Raw genomic sequence first — 20,491 nt, 5'->3', positions numbered from 1 at the left:
TGTATTCTGTGATAGGTCTTCCTTGATGTTCATCAAATAGAGTTTTGGAATTTATTCCATACAGGCCTTATACAACTTTCATTAGGTAGCTTATATTTTTTTATTGTTATGGTAAACTGCATTTTTTTTCAAAATTGTATTTTCTAACTCTGTGTTGCCAGTGCTTAGAAATATATTTGATTTTGTGTATTGGTCTTCTATTCAGCCATGTTGCTGAGCTCTACTATTATTAGTAATCATTTGCCTGTAGATACATTGGAATGTAGACGACTATATCTTTATGAAAAAAGACCATTCCAATACTTCTACCAGGTACTGCTTCTCCTATCTTTGTGCTTTGTTATTTCTTTTTCTTGTCTTACTGCATTTGTTAGGAAATCCAGTATAATACTGAATAGAAGTAAATGGACTTCTTTATCTTGTTCCTGAATTCTTAGGGTCTGCTTCTCAGTTTTTCATCATTAGGAATACTGTTTGCGGCATATTTTGGATGATCGTATGTTCTTTCCCCTTTAATCTGTTAATGTAGTGAATTATATTTGTTTATTTTCTAATGTTTAACTACCCTTGCATTTCTGGATAAACCCAAATTGTTTACGATATTTTATCTTTTTAAAATGAACTCTTGGGTTTTTTAAAATTAGCATTTTATTTGGTGTGATATGCTGGACAAAGGGATGATTCATGTTCCAGGTGGGATGGAGAGGGTGGTACAAGGTTTCATCACACTATTCAGAAGGGTGCATAATTTAAAACTTATTAATTGTTTATTTCTGGATTTTTCCATTTAATATTTTCGGACTGTGGTTGACTACAGGTAATTGAAAGCATGGAAAGCGACCATGGATAAGAGGGTACTACTGTATCAGACTTTTAAAAAATTTTTTAAATAATTAAAAAAAATTTTTTTTGGCCACACAGCACAGCATGTGGGATCTTAGGTCCCCGAACAGGGATCAAACCTGCACACCCCCGCCCCCTCCCCTCTCCCCTCCCCCCCACCCCCAGCCAGATTGGAAGCGTGGAGTCTTAACCACTGGACCACCAGGGAAGTCCTGTATCAGACTTTTTGATTGTTGTCAATTTGATAAGAAAAAAGAATACTCTATAAATGTGTTAGTTTTCTATAAAGGAAAAAAAGTATCATAGAAGTTATTTTAAAAATCTTCAGGGATTCAAAAGAAGAAGAAACATCTGTTTGGGAATGAGGGGCAGGGTAATTCTTGGAGGAGGTAGCCCTTAAGCAGGGTCAGGAATAATAGGTAAAACTATGGCAGTCGAGATGCAGGCGGTGGGAGCGGGGCGGGGGGGTGGGGGGAGCGGGAGCAAAACGTTCAAGGCCTGAGCAGTGTAGAGGATGTAGCATGAGCAAGGCATGGAGAGTGGAAAATTGTCTTACAAGTGACCTAATTTGTCTAAAGTGAAAGGAGCACATTCTGAGTAGTGAGGGAAATACACCTCATAGGCAGTAATGAATCATTATATCAGGGACTCCCAGCCCTGGCGGCCCATGACACACACTGGTGATCTTGAAAAAAAAAAAATTAATGCCTGAGTCCCACCTCAGACCAATTAAATTGGAATCTCCAGTAGGAGCTTCCTAAAACTCCCCAAGGGATATTTTCTATAGCCAGGGTTGAGAATTGCTGCGTTAAGGACATATGAACAGAGGAGTGACAAGCTCAAAAGTGGGCTATGGAAGATTTACTATCTTAGATCACATGCTGTTTACCTCTAAGTGTATTTAACAGTTTGAAATATGGGGGGGAAAATCTTAACTATTTAGTTCAAAAGTGAATTTAAGTAAAGGTTCACTACCTCTTTAAAAGAAAAAACAACAAATGTTCTGTGTTTCAAAATAATTATTTTCTACTTTTAGGGGATAAGATCATTCGCCACGTGGGTATAATTCACAATGAAAACTGCTTACACACACCAGTGATTTGGGGCAGAGAGCATGTCTGCCCCGAATTCCTCCTGAATGAGTCTGTGCTCTGAACTCAGTGAAGCATTGCTTTGACACTAGGTGGAGCCATGGATTGTGATTAGATGAAAAAGTCACACGTCAAAGAAATAGGTAGAATTTGGAGAGGGGGGAGAGACTTTGCAACCATCTGCTCTAGTCCCTCATTTTACGTTTAATTTTTAATTTATGTTTTGTGTGTGCAAAATGTATTACTTTTCAAATAAGTTATATATTCACATAGTTCTAAATGTACAAGATAAAGGCTATGCATGCAGTTTCTGTGGTGGATAGTCTCTGCCCTCCAGATCCACTGCCACCTGCCTTGGGCCCCAAGAGGCTCTTCTCTAAGGGTACACTTACAGTGTCCTCTGCCCTCAGGCTTCTGGTAGGGTTTTCCCTGGGGCAGCACTGGCAAGAGATCGGAGGGCAGGAGAAGAATGGGGTCAGGGTCTTTATTTAAACCCCAGCTCCTTCCCTGCTGGGCTGTGGGTTCATCTGGGGAAGGCTGTGTCTGCTGTCCAGTGGCTCCTTCTACACCTACAGTTCTCCCTCTGGGTCCAGGTAACCACTTATTCCCCTTGTCCATAGGGCCCAGGCATGGTAATGACTCCTCTCTGTAGCTAGCCCAACAGTGGACACATCACCATCCTTTGTTGGGTGCTTACCCCTGTCCACACTGTTGTAAATCATTCTTTCATTAAACTCCCTTTAATTACGCTTTTGAGTGTGCCGTGTACTCCTGCTGGTACCCTAACTGGTACAGGCTTCTTCCTCACATCTCTGTGCCCCATCTGCCCAGTTCTCCTGAAGCAACCAGTTCTATAGGGTTCCTGTATGTATGAACATACAAGCTTAAAAGAATGTATATATATTCCTATCATTCTTATTTACTCAAATTGTAGCATACTCTATACCCAGTTCTATAACAATATATCCTAGAAATCACTCTAAACAGCATATAGAGCTCTACCTCACTCTTTTATGGCTGCATTATATTCCATTTTATAGGGGTACAATCCTTTTTATAGCCAGTCTCCTCTCAGTAGACATTTAGGTTGTTTCCAGTTATCTGCTATTACAAATGCTGCTATAAGGAATAACCTTTTACATGGGTCATTTCTCCTTATTTTGTCCATGAGGAAAATGAAACTGAAAGAGATTAAGTACATTGTCTAAGGTTAATTCTTGGCAGAGCCTGTGTCATCATGGTCATCAGTTTACAGGGTGAAACTGCAGTGACCTGCACAATGGGCTCTGAATCTTGCTAGGGTCCCCCCACAAAATTTACTGCACATTTCCACTCTTTTAAATTTCCACCCTTATACAAGAATGGACTCCAGAGCCACAGCACCAGGGTATGTTTCCTGCTTCCCTACTAGAAGGCTGTGCGACCTTGGACAAGTCACTTAGCCTCTCGGTGTCTCAGTTTTCGCATCTCTAAAATGATTCCTACCTCATGGTGTTGCTGAGAGCATGAAGTGCTTAGCACAGTGCCTGGCATATGCTAAGAGCAACATAAGCACTGGCTCTTACTAGTGGTGTTATTATCATTCCTTTGGTTTGAGGCAATGTTCCCAGTACAACGTGAGAGGGCTAACTCACTGTGTCTCATCAATAGTTTATCTTCTAAACTGAGATTATCTGAGATTATCAGATCACTTCTTAAAAGCAGACATAGATGAAGAAAGATAGGCAAAAAATTAGGGAACTTGGGGCCTGAAATGGGTCTTAAAAGAGAAGGGACTTTCTAAAGATAATTTTGCCCACCTCACAAGTTGATTTTGGTTTTCCTGTTCACATGTACTTAAAACAGTGAGACACACAGGTTTATCTGCCTGCTGGACATCCTCCCCAGACACCTTACAGTTTCCAAACTAGACTCACTGTTCACAAGCCCTCCACCAACCTCCACTCTTACCAGCAAAACCAACCCAGTCTTTCTCTCTCACAGTCCCACAGCACATTTAGGTAAGTCAAGTAAAAAAATCTCAGAATCATCTATGACTGCTGTATTTCACATATTTCATGGCAAATTTGTTATCAAACCCTGTAAATTACTTCTTCTTAATAGTTTTCAACTTCATTCCCACCCTTTCCTCTCTATGTTCTCTGAGACTACCTTAAATCAGGCTCTTGTTATTTCAGTGGGCCGCTGTAATCAGCCTTCTCCCTCTCTCCTTCCCTTCTCTCCCTCCCTTCCCTGGTCCCTCCCTTTCTTCCCTCTGAAAATATGTATTGAATGACCATTATTTACCAGGCCTTGAGCTGGCAGAGGGGATGCAAAAGTGAACAAGACAGAAGGATCCTAAATCTCTCTCTAACTTTAACCTAATCCTAATCCTTAATTCATGAAATTTATAGTCTGGAGAGAGAGTCAGACATTAAACATACACAAATAATTTGTTCACGATGACAGGGATCTTGCTTTCTGTTCTAGGAGGTCAGGGCTTCCGAGTCTCAGGGATGCATTATAACCCTTGCTTTAGAAAGCGTCTGGGATGGTAAGAACTGGAGTTTTGCAGGAGGAGGGGAAAGGAAGTGGCTTGACCCTTAGGAGAAGGGAGAATGCATGAGACTGGCATGGATAGGGAACTGGGAGGAAGAGATTTGCAGTAGGCTCTATAAAGAGCTGGGGATCTGATTGCAATTTTCCATATTACTCCATAGAGGATGAGACCTCTGGTGGGGGAAGCTTGGATGCATGCCTGTGGTAGCCTGCCCTGAGCACTTCGGCCCCAAGAGCAGTGGCAAGAATCCCTTACAGCAGACCTGTGATCAAAATAGAGAAACACTGTGGGAGCATCTCTGTATCCTGCCAAGGGCAAAAGACCCAACAGATGCTAAAGGACCAGCCAGCAATGGATAGTGAGAGGCACAGTAGCTAAGAGACCAAAGACCAGACACTTCTCCATTTTCATGCCAATATGTAAGCCCTAGGGCCTAGAATGACCCATTCTGGGATTGGGGATAGTAATTGCAATTTCTTCTGTGTAAGGCAATAGAATTCTGACTTCGTGTCATGAGCCTTATGCTATGAGCCATTTCTAGAAGGCCAGAGAGGCTGATTAGTTTCTATTCTTTTCTTTTTTTTTTTAAAGAAAATAATCCAAAAAGGTAACATATATTTTTAAGTCACAAATTAGTTGTGTTATCATGAGCATGCCAGGAGTCCCCTATGGGTCTCAGTTCCCTTATCCGTAAAATGTGGGGAATGATGTTGAACTTAAGTTCTAGTTCTACCCTCCCAAGGTTTTATGTTGTCTCATCTAAAGGACAGAATTGTTAATACGATAACTTGAGGGTTTCTTTCTTGGCTTTAATCATGTTGGTTGCACTCCCAGCTGAGAAAATGAAAGTTGATGAGGTTTATCTGCGTCACCAACTAGCAAAGTTTTTATAATTCCTGCTCATTTCCCTTAAACTCTTCCTGTAGATGAAACCTGCAGTTAGCAGTAAAGCTGAGGTGAGAAGTTGCTGCCTTTCTTGGGAGCAGATGACCTGTCTTTATTTGAGGCAGGTCATGTGAAACTGATACCCAGGAGACCTTCTCACCTGTAGCTGGCGGCAGCAGATGGAAGGGGAAGGAAACGCCTCAATTTAAGAGACTTTTCATGCTAAATGAACAAGAAAACTCACCTTCCTCCCTCCAGTAGCACAGACAGAGTTAGTCTCCATTAAGCCTCTTCAGATTGGGAGTGAACAGGCTTCACGGGCAAATAGCCAGCTCCTCCCGTGGACCTTGGGAAAGGGGGTTGTTAGAGAATGCAGCTTTATTGAACTTGGCGTTAAGTTACTCAAGTGGGTATAATGTTGGAGGAGGGTGGCTAGAAGGAGTCAATGTAATTTTTCAACTGGGGGTGTAGATTGCTAGTTGAGACAGTCAAGTATAGAGATTAGAGGTGTGGACTCTGAGACAGATGGCCAGGTTCCTATCACGGCTTTGCCACTTAACAGCTCTTTGACTCTGGGCAAATTGCTTTCTGTTCCTCATATGTAAAATGGGAATAATAGTAGTATCTAGCTCATAGGATGAATGTGAGGATTTTATTATGAAGCTTAAATAAGTTAGTAGTAGTTGTAAAACACAAAGAATAGTTCCTGACACACGGTAAGATCTTTGTGACTGTTATTGTTGCAGTTATTTTATATGCCAAGCCACACATAATGACCCAAACATTTTTGGTGCTTAAATCAAGGTTTGAAGCTTACAGCTTCAGGACTCAGCTTGAAAGCAATTCCATATCATTGAGTAAGAAATTTAGCAGCCTACTATGTGGTATCCAAAGGAGTCAGATCACTTCAGATTTCTTCTGAGAACTGGGTAAAGGAGCTAAGAAAAAAGAGCTATATAAGAAGTAAAAATGTACACTACCACATGTAAAATAGATAGCTAGTGGGAACCTGTGGTATAGCACAGGAAGCTCAGCTCGGTGCTCTGTGATGGCCTAGATGGGTGGGATTGGGGGGTGGGAGGGAGGTCCAAGAGGGAGGGGATATATGTATACATATAGCTGATTCACTTCATTGTACAGCAGAAACTAACACAACATTGTAAAGCAATTATACTCTAGTTAAAAAAAAAGAAGTAAAAAATGTTATGGACACAGAAGAAATGTCTTGTAATATCTTATAAGTGACATTCTAAGTAATAAAATTTCCAGAGTTAATCTTTTTCAGAAGGATACGTCTGAATTGCTTGATAAATAACATTCTGGGATTTCTCTAACTTTCCTGAATGTTTTTTTGTGTGTGCCAGCCAGTATCTGAGAAGGTGCTTTCAGCTTTTCTCCGAGATGCAGAAACAGCAAACAAGGATGTCAAAACCTTTCCTGTTTGGTTAAAAAAAAAAAGTCATGTGACAGATCAGGAAATCTGCACTCGAATCCATTGAAAGAAGTGATCAATATTCACATATTTTCTTAATTTTTGAATTTGACATTAAGATTTCCAGATTATTTTACTTGCACAATTCCACTGATCCTCAGAGTGTAGGAACATAGCCTGCGTTTGGTTCATTTAGTAAACGTATGAACACAGTTTTCATGTGTTGATTTTCTCTATGGCTTGAAAAGCTACAGTAAGCTTTTGGTAAGGTTGTGTTAGTTGGTGGCAATTGGAGGGATCCTTTTTTTGTGGGGGGGGGTGACTTCTCTTATGCTTGAAAATTTTTTCTAAAATGAGAATGCATTTTTTAAGAATCGAAAGACTTTTAAAAATGAGTATTTGCTATTTGGCCTATTTTCTTATGAAAAAAAAAATTAACTAGCTTGCCTTTCTTCTAGAAATTACCCAGGGAATAAGGGCATGAAGTCAGCACTTTTTATTGCTCTAAAAAGAGGAAACTTTGCAATTACCCAATTCTTGACTCCAGCATAGTCCATGGGTCCTGGGCAGTTATCAGTGGTAAGTCTCATGATGGTGATGTGTCAGAAAGACCTCATCTCTATTCTTTTTGATAATGACTCCTTATCACCCTGATCACAAATGCTGGTCCCTTAGATGAAAAGATAAGGCCCCAAATGCTCTCAAATGCCTCCCAATTGTTTGCTGGAGATCTGGGATTAAATTTTGGTAAGAGGTAAATGGAAGTCTGGTGATCTTAGCCTACTTTGTGTGTGTGTGTGTGTGTGTGTGTGTGTTTAAATTAGGTTTTGTTTTGAATAACATTTTATCCTGAAGTCATGTGGTAGCATACAGTATTCAAGATTCTCAGTTCCCCTTACTGCAGAACCACAGCTGTATCTTCGGAAATTGGCCTTAATGAGAATAAGATGATGTAAGAAGGCAAAGCCCAGGTTGGGTTTTTGCAACGTATCAGGACATTTCTCAAAGGAATCTCTTTCTCAGTGCTGAGGTGAAATTCTGGATATTTCGGCTGAGGATGATTAGCACTTTGTGCTTGCTTATTTTATCATCAGTGACAGCTGTAAACTCCCTGCAAATTCAGCACCTACTTCATTTCACGGAGTATCACACACTCTCAGGAAGATAAAAGGTGTCTAAGCGTTGGTCCCAACTTCTGGGAGCTTACAGTCTTGTCAGAGAGACTCTCTTGGGAAACACCTGAGGAACTCATGCAAAGAAGATCAAACGAACCCCATTTTAAAGATTTGTATCAAGACACTTTTTCATCTGGGCTGTGCCTTTCTCAACAAAGCCCAGGCCCTTAGAAGTTGTGGGATCCTCATTTTCACAATCCAACACATTCTCTGTTTTGTTTCTGACTTCAGCCCTTCTGTGTAAATACATGGTTTTGTCATCACCTCTTCTTGTTCTCAGGACCTTTTTGCTGATTTTAGTAGCCTCTAAATCTTATGACCAAATAATATCATCAGAATCTCCCTCATCCTCCCCTAGGTCTGAAAAGACATGACAATTTAGTATTGATTCTGGGCAGCCTATGTCTTTGCTGGTACTGATGAGTCTTCTAAAGGTGCTGACTGTAGCCTTTACATCTTTTCACTAATACCTATTATAATCCTTTTAGTAAAATGGGGTTTTGAAGACCTTGCCTTTTTAGCAGCACATTAGCAAATCCCAGACCTCTTGCTTACAATTCAGTTAATTTACTTTTAGAATTGAATGAAATTATTGTCCGTGCATTGCTTTCAGTAGCTCATTTCTTTTTCTCATCATTTATCCATTCAACAAACATTTCATTGAACACTGAATAGTGACAGGCACTATGCTAGCAGATAAAAACATAAAGATGAATGAGACTTGATTCCTTCCTCAAGGACCCCACATCTGGTAGAAAAGACAGAAAATCAGCCCATATGGTGCCTTTGTGTGAATTAGAAGAGGTCATCCCTCCCTCTTGGTGGAGGCAGCTCTGCACCAGGGCTCCACCAATGGGCAAGTGGAGAACAGGATGGATTTCAAGCCCCTCTTGCTGCCTTGACCAGGGGCCCTTGTCCCTGGACACAACCTGAGCAACCCTATGCAACAGCCCTGGACGTGAAGACAGCATGTTATAGTACAGTGTGATGAGCACAGAGGAGAGAGGGCATGGCCATCTGGTAGGATGGGGAGCCGGGAGAATTTTCATAGAAGAGCTTACATGTGAGCTGAGACACGGAGAAGCTCATCCAGTGAAGGGGGGTGAAGGGCAGAGGGAAGATGTACAAAGCCACGCAGGTTTGAAGAGCATGGCGCGCCTGAGGCTCTGCAAGTCATTGATGATGGCACAGTGCCGAGTGGGGTGATGAGGGTGGGAGAGATTTGGCAAGAACTGAAGCTGGACGACACTGTAGCAATTGTCTAGGTCCTTGCTCCTCAAAGTTCTAGACTCCTCTGCAGGGCAGCTTTGGCATTACCAGGAACCTTTTAGAAGTGCAGAATCTTGGGCCCCACCAAGACCTACTGAATCTGAACCTGAATTGTAATAAGCTTAATATTTAATTAGGTGGTTCATGTGCACATTAAAGTCTGAATAACAGTGGTTTAGGTGAGAGCTGATGAGAACTAAGGGTTTGCTTCGAAGGCATATTCTCTAGATATTACCAAACATGGTGTTTTCCTTATGTTTTCACAAATCTACCATCAATAGATCTACCTTCAGGGTGTCTCAGTGACAGTACCTATAATTCAGAGTTAAGGAAAACAGATGCCCAAGGAAGTTAACCTCATAACCACCAGCAAATTAAAACAGAAGGAAGAGAAGGCAGATTCCTCTGCTTGCCCTTCCCTTTCCTCTCTTATTCCTTACTATCCAGGTTTGCTTATCTTAAGCCTCTGCTTGGGAGGTGTAGAACTCATGGTCTAGCAGTCACTAAGGTTGGAAAGGTGAAATGATGGAGAAGGCTTCAGACTGGAGGTGGTGCCTGAGCATCATCCTGGAGCAACTGGGAAAAACAAAAACAACTGTAAAAAAGAGCCCAGGAAGAAAGGCAGGTGAAAGTCATCTATGAAGCACTGCTTTACCTCTTCTCTTCTGCTTCTTCCCTTTTGCCTATTTATTCATTCAACCATTCAATTACTTAGTGTATATATTGAGCACCTACTGTTTGTCAGGCACTGATATCTGCATTTTTCTGGTAACTGCAGGGCTTTCTACACACTTTCAGATCTCTTGAAAGATCCCAAGAGACCCCTTCCCCAATCCTCTAAAAGCCACTCTCTTCCCTGTGCTAGATCTTCTTCCTCTCCAGTCCCAGGTGGTTCATCAGGACAGTAGGAACAGTTGAAGCTGGAAGGCTCTGGGGTTTCTGTTCTCTGCTCAACCCTCTGCCTGTGGCTTTCCTGATTCTTTTTCTCCAAGAGGAATCCTAAGGGGGAAAAAATCCAGGTTCAAGTGGGGCTTCAGCATCTGTGGAAGATCATTATTAGACTTGACTGAGTGAGGGACTGGCTCTGGTTTTGGTAAGCCACTGAGGTCAGAGCTGGGGTATATCCCTATGAGCCACTGACTGATTTCCCCTCGTAAGAAGAGTAGGTTGAAGAGTTTGAGGTGCACAGAAGGGACCTTTGGGGTAGGGGAAGCAAAAGAGAAATAACACTTTTTCCCCAAACTCTTTCTGGGAATTCATCATAGAAACCCCATAAGGTAATAGTGTCATCATTCTGTGATAGAAAACCATGTTCCCACAAAACAGGGATGACAAAGGAAAGGTAAAGGGGTTGGTATGGTGGTGTGTGGTTTGGTTTTTAAAACAGATTCCACAATAAGACTGTAAGAAGACCAGTTTAGATGCTTTCCATGAGTAAGTGGCTCTGCTTATGTGTTTTCTCTATGTGTGGGTGCAGGATCAGGAGAGGAGAAAAACAGGGGAAAAAACATGCAAACATCGAGATTCCACCCTTGTGCTGCCCGAGGCAACTTTAATCTCTGAGATGATAAAAATAACAGTCTTACTCAGATTTATACAGCAATCACCGGCAAGAAAATATAATCTAGACCTCCTAATACCTCTCATTTCCTTCAGAAAGTCTACAGGAACTTAAGACTGCTTTAAGCAGCCCCATGGGTTGCTTGAGTTTAAAAAAAGGCAAAAAGAGAAAGAAGAAGGAAAGAATTTGCAATTATTTGATACGTGGAGACCGTGTTGAGGTTCAAATGGTTCGATTTTTCTTAGAAGTAACCCATGGTAAGGCTGTTGTAACTGAAAGTGAAAGTATCAGTGCTGTCAAAGTGTGATCCGTGCATCTGTGCCCACCCACCAACTGTTACTGGTCTGCGAAGGCTTGTGTGGTCAGTGCTTTATAAGAGGGCTATGAATGATCAAACTGTAGACCACAGATGTGCCTTTATATGTCAACATGATTTTGCATGAATGAGGGATATTTTTTTAAGCTTAAATTTCGGGGCCAGATGTATAAAACAACTTGTGTTTTAAACAACAGGTTTATATTAACGTTCTAGGCAACTGTTTGATTCCCCAGGACAGATAGATATGGCTTCTTTACTCCTATCACCCAAGAAAACTTAGTCGACTTTGTCATGATCTGTCTGAAACTGCCTTTCACCACTTCTTTTTCCTCTGTGACAGTTTTCTAAGTGGAGAGGAAGTGTCTGAACCTGGGCCCTCTGCATCTCGGGTTTCAGTTACAACTGGAGGTCAGTGTCCACTGATGGGCAATTACTTACGTTTGCTTGGAAGCAGAAAGCATTTCTCCCAATACGTTTTTCTTTTTAATTATGTTTCGCCCCCAAAATACATTTTCCTTTGTGGTTGGTGTAAAGAACTTTGTAGTTACATAAACCTGTACTTGGACCCCAGAACTGTTATCTACTTGTTGGTTGTGTTACTTTGGACATAGGACTCTCAGCTTCCATTTCTCATCAGAGAAAGGGGATAATCTTACCTATCTTGCCAAATTGTTGTAAGGGGTTAAATGACACAGTTTATGCAGAACAGCACATGCAGTGTTTAGCATAGCAGATTCCCATAAGTGTTAATTGCTTCTTTGCTTTCACTTGGGCAACAGGGCCCAAGAGCGAGCTTGGGAGAAGCATGGATGGTAGGTAAGAAAGAATAAGAGAGGAATAAAAGGAATTAGTCTTGGATTAGTAATCTCTGGTCCACATGCTCAGGACATTTGTACCCCAGCATGTGAAGTAACTTGCATGTTTCATGTTATTTGAGTTAGTGGAGAGTGAGCTGCTCTGGCTTGATGTTCTTGGAAACTGTGCCCAGTGGCTTGCTGTCATGGGAGTGTGTCCAGTCGCTTTGTGAGGATCTTTCAAGCTGCCCACAAGGACAGATGTGTAACAGTGGTGTCCTGCCTTCAAAGAATCACACCTCTAATTAATGCCCAAATAACTGAGCTTCACCTCTCACGTGACTGCAAGGAAGCCAGTCCCTGACTTCTCTTCCCCCAAAATTTCTGGGAATTCCCAAAGAATGCTTATATCAGTCAACCCCCTGGAGCCCCAAGCATAGCCCATCTCATAATCCCCCACAACAGAGAACAGACTGCAACATTTAATATAACTTTACTGAAGGAGAAAGAAAAAGACAATGCATAAAAAAAAATATCAGACTGGGCTCTCCACAACATCTCCTACCCTCATCTCAAAGGAAGGGTATCTCTCCCTCAGTCCCTTTCCTGCTGCCATGTGGGAGGGATCAAGTTTCCTACAGACAAGAGTCCATTAACCATGGCTCCTCTTCCCAGACCCAAGGAAACGCAGGTTCAGGGCTGCAATTCTACTCACAGTAAAGACAACCTTTTTGCATAATCAGTGCCTTTTATGTATAGTACCTTGTGTAATATATGTAGCAAGTGCTCAATAAATATTTGTTGAGTGAATAAAGGAATGAATGGTCTCAACCTTCCTGTTCCAGATCAGGAACTGGTTTTACATTTATGTGATTAAAAAAATTATTAACCTTTTTACCCTGAAATAATCAATCTCAAGTGCAAATTTAAAATCTTCCTTCTAGAACAACTAAAAAAAAAATCTGCTAGCTTTGAAATAGCATCTTCTCCCCATTTCTGCACCCATCTTTCTTTTTCTAGCAATTAACATTTCATGAAATATTTACCCCCAAGTCTAAGCTGGTATACCTCATTACAGAGGGCATTTACTGTTAAGAGCGTATGTCCTGCAAATCCCAGGATTTTCACTTCTGCATGATGGCTGGCTGAGCAGACTCTGTTATCCCCCAATACAGCTTTTAAGACAAATTACTTATACTAGTAGCTAATCATTCATTAAGCTCTGGCTCTATGGCTATATACTAACTGTGATAGGAACTTTAGTGTATTATTTATTTTTTTTTAATGTTTATTTATTTATTTATTTGGCTGCACCGGGTCTTAGTTGTGGCATGCGGGATCTTCGTTGCGGCATGCGGGGTCTTTAGTTGCAGCATGAGAACTCTTAGTTGCAGCATGTGGGATCTAGTTCCCTGATCAGGGATCGAACCTGGGCCCCCTGCATTGGGAGCGCAGAGTCTTAACCACTGGACCACCAGGGAAGTCCCTAGTTTATTATCTTGAATCCCTTCAATAATGCTGCCAGTTAAGATTCATTATTTTATATATGAAGAAACTAAGGCTGAGAGAGTGTGAACTGCCTCTGATGATGTAGCTGGTTAGTAGCAGAGCTGCCTTCAACTCAGGCCTATACTTCTGAGCCTCAAGGCTGGTTGTAAATATAGACATATAGACTCAACTAGGCAACTTTATGAAATTACATCCCATTTCCCACTTCTCCACAGTATTCTGCCACGTACCCCTAATGGTTGTGAATATCTGCACAAGTCAGCTGCTGTTACTAATGGAGAGGTTTGAATTATCCTTCAGGGTTTTGAGGTTAAAAGTCTGAGAACCACCACAGCACGCTATTTCTCTCATCTGCTTTCTTCTGTCTCAGGCTCCAAAAGAAAGTTTCTGAGAACTCTAGTTCTTCGCCCTTACCAGTATTGCCCAGGGTGACTCCTACTTAATTCTGTAAATGGCCTCCAGAAAACATAAAACCTTGCAGCAAAAATTCATGGCCCCAACACTTGGCTGAGAGGTTGTGTTTGACTTCCTTCTAGTCCTTACAGAATTACTTTTCCCTCCCTTGGTTTGGTGCCCCCCATTGGCCAAACCAGCAGGTTCTGGCCACTCCCCTTAGTGACTAAAGGGGTTGGCATCATCACCAGGGTAAAGGCCCTTCCATGGGCTGCTCCACCCACACATACCCAAGCTGCTTTCCCCATTTTAATCATCTTGTGACATCTCTTCTTTTTGCATACAATATCACCTGTGTAAAAGGTTAGAAAGAGGGTTTCTGTGACCTGCAAGCCCCTTGAGGACAGGGATGATGTTTTACTATCTCTGTATCCCTAGTGCCTAGTATAGTGCTTACACTAAATCAGTGGTAAATTAAATGAAAGGTCCATGTGACAACTGCAACTCTGGACAGGCTCCTCAACTTGGTACCCAGCTGAGGGTCCAGCACCCAGGGACACAGAGCTTGTTTTCATTCTTTCATGGACAGACAGAAAGACAGATTAACAAATACACAGACAGAGAGACACAGATAGATGGCTAGTTAGACAGATGGGTAGATAGATAGATAGACTGAGAGATAGGTAGATCAAATGAAATACCATATGCAAAAGCAAGTTGTAAATGTTCTTGTTATACCATTTGCCCTCATTCAAGGCTGATTTTCAGCAGATACTCACAGGTATGGTTGCATCATTGTAGCGGATAGAACTGAATAGAAAATAGCCACTGCCTCAAGCACACTGAGTGCCCCAGCACCACCCTGGCCATGTCCCAGGACTCCCTGCTCCTCCAGGACCCCCCTGATATTCCCACAATCTAACAACTAAAGAAGTAACTCCTGGCTCAGCAAGGAGCTTCCAGGATGCTTTTCCAGCATTTGGACCAGTATCCATTCTGATCAACCAGGGCCACTGCTGAGCAAGTTGGTGGTTTTTTAATATCATCCCTGCCCCCATGACTTAGCTACTCCCTACCCATCATGGAAAATCCTCCAGGCCCTGTGCATTTCTCATCACCGCCCCCGACTCCGGTCTCTTGTCCTTCTCCCTCCCATGGGAGCTCTGAATTCCTTCACCCACTCTGAATTCCTTTGTCTTATGATCTGTTCCACTCATTACAGAGTGAAGTACGTCAGAAAGAGAAAAACAAATATCATATAATATCGCTTATATGTGGAATCTAGAAAAATGGTATAGATGAACTTATCTGCAAAGCAGAAATAGAGACACAGATGTAGAGAACAAACTTATGGATATCAAGGCGGGGAGTGGGGGTGGGATGAATTGGGAGACTGGAATTGACATATATACACTACTATGTATAAAATATATAACTAAGGAGGACCCACTGTATAGCACAGGGAACTCTACTCAGTGCTCTGTGGTGACCTAAATGGGAAGGAAATCTAAAAAAGAGGTGATATATGTATACATAGAACTGATTCACTTTGCCGTACAGTAGAAACTAATACAACATTGTAAAGCAACTACACTCCAATAAGAATTTTTTAAAAATTAAAAAGACACTTAATTATACGTGGCCTTGTTTTTTACATAACTTTTCCTGTGTGTGATGTATTCCTCCCACTTCCTATAAATTCCCCAGGGTGAAGCATATCTAATATAGACTTTGTATCCCTCACAACATCTCATACAATGCTGACTGGGGTTTTAACTTCCAAGACAGAATCTGATAGATACTGGGGATTAAACCTTAACTCCCAGCAGCTCAGAAAGGGAGGAGATGCTTTCTGGGTAGTCCGATGAATTCCCCATCTCACTGGTGAACACTCAGAAAAGTAGGGCCTCTGTCAGCCTGGGCTTGAACTTTTCATTTTGACTCTGGGGGATATAGCTGGAGCCTGTCAGCCTGGCATTTTTCCTAACAGCTTTCAAATGTCACATTTTAACATCTAGTACTCACTGTTCTTTCCTTCTCTTCATTTTTAGAACACTCAGAAAAGTTTTTGTGTTTTTGGAAAGACCCCTCTTGCTCCCCACCCCTGAATTTTCTGCCTTTAGGAGAGTGGTTCTTGAGGACTACTCCCCAGAGCATTACTTGGAAAGGACGTGAGCAGCCCGTCCTGTCACATGTGTGTCATGTGCTCTGTCACAGCCCAGTCATGCGTTGTGTGCAGAGGCCAATGTGACATTCAATGAAGCAGGCAGTATGCTGGCAACCCCAGAACCTGCTCAAACTTTCACTTAGTAAACTTTCCTTTTAGTTTCTCTTTAGAGTCTCTTTAAAACACAGGTGAAAGCTTGTACCAGAAAGAAGAAAAACACGAGTCGCGCATATAAGAATTTTGCCAAAAATACCATTATACTTGGTATTTGTGCCACATTTTGATTTTCAATAAACACTGAATTTCTAAAATTTCAAAATATTTTTAAAATCTTTTGAATTTAATTTAAATTTAATAATTTAAAACATTAAGTTTAAAGATTATTTTTCAGGTTAAAATTGTTAAATATGTCTTTCAAAACCTTTCAAACACAGGAAGAATATAATGAAAATAAAAATTGCCCATATACTCATCACATCAATAGAGAGGGTTACTGTTATCACCATACTAATTTTAAAGTTAAGAAAGCAAAGGTGAGGAAGGAAGAAAAAGAAGGAAGGAACATGAGCTTTTAGATTTTCTTCTCAAACCTTTAAAAAAAAAAAGGACTCTATGGAAATTAACCCACAGAATTTTTGAAAGGAATGACAGATATACTGTATTCCTAATAACACTTATACTGCCAGGAATACCACTGCTGTTTCTGAACATCACAGTGTTTCAATGATCAATAAGCTTTACAGAGCTCTGGATTCCATATCACAGAGGACATATAGATATATATCGATATATATCGATATCGATCTATATATGAAATGCTTCATGAAATTGTGTGTCATCCTTGTGCAGGGGCCATGCTAACCTTCTCTGAATCTTTCCAATTTTAGCATATGTGCTGCTGAAGTGAGCACTTAAAATATTTTACAAAAGTACTATACATTACCAAAAACTCTTGCAAAATAGAGAAAAGGGGGAAATTACACCAAACTCTACCTCTTTAACAAAACCCTATCAATACTTTAGTATACTTCTTTCCAGCCTTTTGTCCCATTCTCACTTTTAAAATTTTATTTATTTATTTATTTGTTTGTTTGGACTTAACATTGTAATAGAAAGGAAACAATTATTATAAGACCACCCACACCACTGCTCCACTCTGATTTTTTTCTCTCTCTCTCCATATATATATTATATTAACCTTTGCTTATTATCTTCAGGTGTCTAGGGCTTTTACAGCATGTTGGATAAGGAGAAATGGCTTTGATATCAGTTAGCTTAGGTTTGAATACCAGCTGTATGAACTCTGTGAACTAGGGAAAATTACTAAGCAACTTTGTCTCAATTTTCTTCTCTGTCGCTGAGGATAGCACTCTACCTACTCCTCAGGTTCTGTGAGCACGAAAAGAGATAATGTGTATAAAATGAGCAACATAGTGACAGGCTCATGGTAAGTGCTCAATATATAGAAACTATTTTTCTACTTAAAATTATATCATAATTATTTCATATTTCTATATAATCTTTATAACTGTCATCTTTATGACTAGATTACTATCTAGTCTGTAATGCAAATACCAATCACTATGACTAATTCATTTGTTTTGTTTGACAGGTTTGTTCCAGTTTGGGGCCATAGATAACACTGTAATGTACTTTTTCATATAATACCTATTTCACTTTAGTCTATGGATTTCCTTTAAGAAAATCCTTGGAATGGTATTTTGGGGTAAAAGTATGAATCTTGACATGAATCTTGCTATATATCCAAGCACTATTTTTTTTTTTTGAGTTCATTTTTTTAAAACTTAAGAGTAATCTAAGCAAGTATAGAGTTTTGTACGTTTCTTTTTTTCTCAGTGTTATGGCAAAGCTTTTTTAAAAATTATATATTTATATTTACAATGAACCTCTCCACGTCTATAACTTTTTCTATATTTTTTGACTATTTTCTCAGATTAGAGTAGAGTTACATACTGCAGAATTCCTCGAACAAATGGTATGACAAACTGTAAGACCTCTGTTCTGTAGACAAATCACCTTCCAAAAAAAATTGTACTGATTTATATGACCACTAACAACTTATGAGACTATCAATTTAACGTGTTCTGGAGCATTATGCATTATAATTTTAAAAACCTTTTGCCAATGTAATGATTTAAAAGGCCCACTTAAGTTTTGTTTTGATTTAAATTTTAAATGACCTGTAAGTTGAGCCTTTCATTTTTTGAATTTTAAAGCAAGGAGAACTGAGACACTGGCATCTTGCCTGATTTGACCAGCAGCCTGATTATATTCCACTTCAATCTGCACAACACAAAATTTCAGGCATCAGTTGCTTCCTCTGTACTTCTTGCAGCTGTTCTGCTTTAAAATGGAATTCTATTTTTATAGAACAAACAGAAATGAGCAGAAAACATGCTGCTGTCTTTGAGTTTGCTTCTCCTAAGTGGAGCCTGCTTTTGAGAATACACAGTTATAGACAAGATGCAGCTGATGACCACCATAAGCATCCTTACAGAAAAAAATTTCTTACTGGCATCACCAAGGTCTTACCTTAAAGGTCCAGAAAACTGATTTTGTCAGTACACTCAGAATCAGACTAAAAAACTGGATCATGCTAACCAAATTTCTAGGACTTTTCTATAATAAGAAATACTATTAATGTGCAGATCAGAAATTGCTTCAGAACATTCTATTCCCATAGAGAATCTATATGAAAAGTCAAATTATAATCAGTTTGCTCAGTAACCAGAGAATCAGGATGGGGTAGGAAGGGGGGACGGTGGCTGGGATGATTTTAATGGCTGATGTCATCAAGCTATGTGAATCGGATGCATCCATCACCACTGGAGGGATAGACCAGACAGGTGGTAGCAATGCATGTGCTGGAGGGACAGGGACCCCTTTCCGCTGGATGTGCTTGGGATTCACCATCACACTTTTCCACATTGGCCTCTCTTTCCTAGACTCCATGCATTTGCCTTCAACTCAATTCCACAGTATTTGTTAAGTATCTTCTATGTGCCAATATTGTATTGGGTTCTGGGACTACATAAATGAATAAAAATCCAGTTCCTGTTCCTAAGTACGATGCAGGCTTTTGGAGAAAACCAAACACATATGTAATTACAAAATACCATATGATGAGAGCTTGACTGTGTTACAGGTCTAGGATCATGGCTGGCTTGCAGAATCTTAAGATCTTGCTCTGCTATGTGACATGAGCAATTTGTTTAATTTCACTGGGCTTTAGTTTGCTTGCGGGTAAAATAGAGACATTAATTGTCTCTATTTCATTGAATTGTGAATTTTAAATGAGGTGATACGTGTAAAGCAAATAGAACAATGTCTGACACATGGTTTGAAAGTTATCTATAATGACAAATAATTAACCTCATGATGGCCACTGGCACTATGACATGGTTAATCTAATGTTTCAAGCTCAACACAAGGAGGAACATATAGTCCAAACCCTTCCCAGCATTTTAACACATCTAAATCCCATATAGGTAGGAAGTATATCATCAGAAAAGGCAGGATGATCAACTTTTAAAAATGTGATGTTTTGGAAGTATTTTTCCTCAAAGGTCTTATATGATAGTAATACTTTTCTTAGAATAGGCTTCTGACGTCTTATGCTATACATTCCAGGAAAAGCCCACAGATACATTTGGGCACTTCCAACATCTCAGCACAAAGGACATCACTAGGATTCTTATGCATCTGTCCCAACATCTAGCAGACACCAGGGTTACATTCATCTTTGTCTTCCCAGCATAGTGGTGAACTCCTTGAAGATAAAGACCATGATTTAGCCATCTTAAATCCCCAGAGCCTTGTGGATAGTAAGAGCTCATCAATTGTTGACTGATTAAATAAATGGCTTTGATAGTGGACATTGATGTTTCCTCTCCAGCAGCCATTCCTAATTTGGGGACCTATTGCATTCCCCACTTTCAGTTCATATGTACTGAGTGGAGCTCCAGACTTAAGACATCACTCACATATTCTTTTTTGTCCTTCCAGTGACTGGTTTAGGAGAGGGCATATGACATAAACTTATCCAGAGTTAATATTTGAATTTGCTGTGAATGCTGGAAAAAATGGCTTTTTTTTTCTTGTGGATTTGAACATGGAAGGTTTAGTAACTACTGCAACCAACTTGCGATCATGGGGGAGACGTTTTTCGAAAGTAGAGTCAACAAAAAAGGAAACAGTGTGAAGAGATTATGAAAAGAACCTGGATCCTGAAGACTTTATTAGACCCCTGTGCCCAGCTGCACCTTTGGCTCTTCAGTTAACATAAGCTGACACATTCTGCTTTTTAATTTAAGCCAGTTTGCATCAGGTTTTCTTTCACTTGTAACCAAATGGTAAAACTGATATAAATTCTTCTACAAAGTACATTTAAAAATAATTTTGTCCAAAACTCACGGCCAAAGCAGTTCCCAGTTGCTATTTTCTTTTCAATTAATCAAGAAATATATAATAGGCCCTTGTTACATGGTGAGATG

General features: G+C 40.3%; 1 protein-coding gene and 1 non-coding gene across 2 annotated transcripts in view; both read right to left on the bottom strand.

Moving 5' to 3' along the window:
• PDCD1LG2 (programmed cell death 1 ligand 2) overlaps window positions 1-20,491 on the bottom strand; it is a 96,323-nt gene that overhangs the window by 7,384 nt on the left and 68,448 nt on the right. The gene's annotated exons all lie outside the window — the stretch shown is intronic.
• Window positions 16,782-16,888, bottom strand: LOC133098497 (U6 spliceosomal RNA). Its single transcript, XR_009702195.1, has one exon. It is a non-coding gene; the product is annotated as a U6 spliceosomal RNA (small nuclear RNA).

The sequence above is a fragment of the Eubalaena glacialis genome, chromosome 9, assembly GCF_028564815.1.
Source record: "Eubalaena glacialis isolate mEubGla1 chromosome 9, mEubGla1.1.hap2.+ XY, whole genome shotgun sequence".
Classification (NCBI taxonomy): Eukaryota; Metazoa; Chordata; class Mammalia; order Artiodactyla; family Balaenidae; genus Eubalaena; species Eubalaena glacialis.
Note: the sequence above shows the minus strand (reverse complement) of the source record. Positions and strands in the feature narration are given on the sequence as shown.